The sequence below is a fragment of the Salmo trutta genome, chromosome 15 (assembly GCF_901001165.1).
Source record: "Salmo trutta chromosome 15, fSalTru1.1, whole genome shotgun sequence".
Taxonomy (NCBI): Eukaryota; Metazoa; Chordata; class Actinopteri; order Salmoniformes; family Salmonidae; genus Salmo; species Salmo trutta.
The window spans coordinates 23,410,276-23,413,787 of record NC_042971.1 but is presented as its reverse complement, the minus strand read 5'-3'; the positions used below and the strand labels follow the sequence as shown (position 1 = coordinate 23,413,787).

At 43.0% G+C, this 3,512-nt stretch overlaps 1 long non-coding RNA gene across 1 annotated transcript; it reads right to left on the bottom strand.

Annotated features, from left to right (window-relative positions):
• Positions 1-549: 549 nt before the first annotated feature.
• LOC115148226 (uncharacterized) lies at positions 550-1,419 on the bottom strand. Its single transcript, XR_003866602.1, has 2 exons — positions 1,034-1,419; positions 550-904 (listed from the first exon to the last, which is right to left on the bottom strand). It is a non-coding gene; the product is annotated as an uncharacterized LOC115148226 (long non-coding RNA).
• Between the last annotated feature and the right edge of the window lie 2,093 nt (positions 1,420-3,512).

Here is a 3,512-nt window from a genome sequence, read left to right as displayed (position 1 = left end):
TTGTAGTTAGGGATGGACATTTCAGGATTTTTGGTGGCCTTCCAAATCCAGGATTCAGACACGGCTAGGACATCCAGGTTGTCGGAGTGTGCTAAAGCAGTGAATTAAACAAACTTAGGGAGGCTTCTGATGTTAACATGCATGAAACCAAGGTTTACGGTTACAGAAGTAAACAAATGAGAGCGCCTAGGGCAGGGGTCGGCAACCCAAAATGTTGAAAGAGCCATATTGGACCAAAAAAACAAAAAACAAATCTGTCTGGAGCCGCAAAAAATTAAAAGCCTTATATAAGCCTTTTAATGAAGGCAACACATGCTATAAGTGTCTATATTAGCTATATTAGCCTACTATCAAAATGATAAGTAGGCTACAAATACATAATGACCATTCATGATTAAACGTTTATTTTACCTGCAGCGCATCCTGGAGAGAATAACGCACCACGTGACTACTCTGCTGTACGATGGTGCTTTAAGTTTAACTCCCATTATAATATTAATGTATTATGTTTCGTTGCATTGATGAAATTATAGAAATACAATACAGAAATCAGATTTTTGATGTCATTTTTATTTTAGGATTCGAAAAAACAACAACAAAATGTGCAACATGCATAATAGCCTCCTGTAATTTCAGACCTCCCCATGGAAATAAAATGCAGTCCTTTTCAATCCTCAATAATACGATACAATCCTCTTCTCTTTTCCCCCTTATCTGGGCAACAGACAGAGTGCAATAAAACAGCAGCCTTTTGAAAAGGTAGAGTATATAAAAATTTAAATAATACAGTTTAAGTTCGATTTCTGTGCATTATCCTCTTCTCTTTAGTTTTCTGCAAATGTGCAAGGGTAAAATGCAGCAGCACTCTTTTGACACGCACAATACAATGCAGCCATCCTCGGACCTGAGCAACAAAACACAATAATATCCCTATGTGTCATTCCAAATATATACTGACAAAAATCAGAAATCACTTTATAAAAACAGCCACTTTGTTACTAAATATGTGCCTATGACAGGATTGTGTTCTTACCCGTTTAATGTGACTTCTGTTTTCGGACATCACTGGACAGCTTCTCAACATCGGGCATGTAAGATGTAACTTTAATCTTCACGCAGGACTGCAAGCTCTCATCTGTGAGGCAGGTGCGGTATTTGGATTTTATGTAGTTCATGTTTGAGAATATCTGCTCGCACAGGTATGTTGATCCAAAGATGGATAATACTCCAAATGCATATTTCTTCATGTTCCTATAACTGTCAGGAAGAATGGAAATGTCTTTCCACGTTACTCTTTTTGTTATTTGACAACTTCTCATTACAAAGCAAACATGCAGGCAATCCTTCCGCATTGGCAATGAAAGCAAATGATTCGGTCCAAGAACTGTGGAATCCCTCTGTTCTACTCAGCTATCTTTCTCTTTTTCCCTTTGGGATCCATGGCCCATGACACACCCGCCGGTATGTTTGCAACAGCCACCTGTCTGGCACTACGCCGAGCTGAAAGAAACGTGTGTCGCAGGCTATGACGTAAATCTTCGTTGACAGAAATGTTTAAATTAAATATTTAGTATACACATTTTTACAGCATTGGATAATAAATTATATTAAAACAAAAAATATATTCACACCATCTTTTTCCATTTTCATATTTTTGAAAAAGCTCCAGGGAGCCACTAGGGCGGCGCTAAAGAGCCGCATGCGGCTCTAGAGCCGCGGGTTGCCGACCCCCGGCCTAGGGAATGGGAGTGATGTTTTGGGCTGCAGGGCCTGGGTTAACGTCTACATCACCAGAGGAACAGAGGAGGAGTAGGCTAAGGGTACGGTTAAAGGCTATAAGAACTGGTCATTTAGTGCGTTCAGAACAGAGAGTAAATGGAGCAGATTTCTGGGCGCGGAAGAATAGATTCAAGGCATAATGTACAGACAAGGGTATGGTAGGATGTGAGTTCAGTGAAGTTAAACCTAGGCATTGAGTGACGATGAAAGAGGTTCTGTCTCTAGAGGCACTATTTAAGCCAGGTGAGGTCACCGCACGTGTGGGGGGGTGGAACGAAATGGCTAGCTAAGGCATATTGAGCAAGGCTGGAGCCTCTACAGTGAAATAAGACAAAAATCACCACCCAAAGCAGCAATAGACAAGGCATATTGACATTAGGGAGAGGCATGTGTAACCGAGTGATCATAAGGTTCAATGAGTAGCTAGGCGAGCTGGAGACACGGCGATTCAGGCAGCTAGCAGGCCGGGGCTAGCAGGCTAGCAGATGGGACGTCGCAATGGAAGAGCCTGTTGAAACCCCCTTGGAAGTTTACGTCGGCAGACCAGTCGTGATGGATCGGCGGGCCTCCGTGTCGGCAGCAAAGGGTCCAGGCCAATTGGCAGAAGAGGTATTGAAGCCCAGGAATTGTCTGATGGATCTCTTCGGCTAGCTGGGAGATGGGCCTAGCTCGAGGCTAGCTCCAGGCTAACTGGTGCTTGCTTCAGGACAGAGACGTTAGCCAGGAGTAGCCACTCGGATAGCAGCTAGCTAGCTGTGATGATATGGTGTAAAGGTTCAGAGCTTCCAGTAGGAATCCGGAGATGTGGTAGAGAAAAAGCAGTCCGATATGCTCTGGGTTGATATCGCGCTGGGCAGACTGGCAGGAATTGACCGGGCTGATGCTGGCTGATGTCCGAGTTAACAGTGATGACCGCTAGCGGTGGCTAACTGACTACTAGCTAGTAGCTAGTTAGCGGGCTATCTTTTGATGGGGTTCCGGTTCTAAAGTAAGGGTTGCAGGAGAGTATGTTCAGTCCGTAGATGGAAATTGAGATTAAAAATATAAAAAATATATACGAAATATATACTACGAAAAACGATATATACACGGGACGGGACAAGACAAACAAAACAGACGTCAGACAGCTACGCCATCTTGGATTCATTGTGAAGAGCTCTGCTTTGTCTACACCAAATCAGCATCGTTCACACCATCTTAAACTTTAGCCCCACCCATCTTGTTTCGCCCTCGGAGCGTTTGGAGCGCACACTTGACGCTCTGGCCGATTATTTGTTTACCTATGGATAACATGAAAACAGCTTAACCAGCTCTGCTGGCAACAATTTCAATACACTTGTTTGAAGACGTTTAATGACACCAACCATTTTTAAAGCGTGATGTACACTTTAGCTTAAGACATGAAGCTAGCTAGGTAAACAATGTGCAAAATCACACGTCACATGACGTAAGCTAACAAGCAAGCCAGCTAACGTTAGCTAGTTAAACAACAATGAACATAGTGCCAAATCATGCCGTTACTACACTGCATGAATATGCTTGGAGCTAACCAACCCGGTTCAATGTTAGCTAGCTAACATTAAGCTGTAACTAGCAAAGCAAACAGCTCTGGAATACGAGTAACAATGTCAGCTTGGGAGCCAGCCAGCTAACATTAGCTAGCTAGCTAATAGTACACTTAAGCTTAAGACATGTAGCTAGCTAGCTAGGTAAACAATGAACCTAGCTTCAGG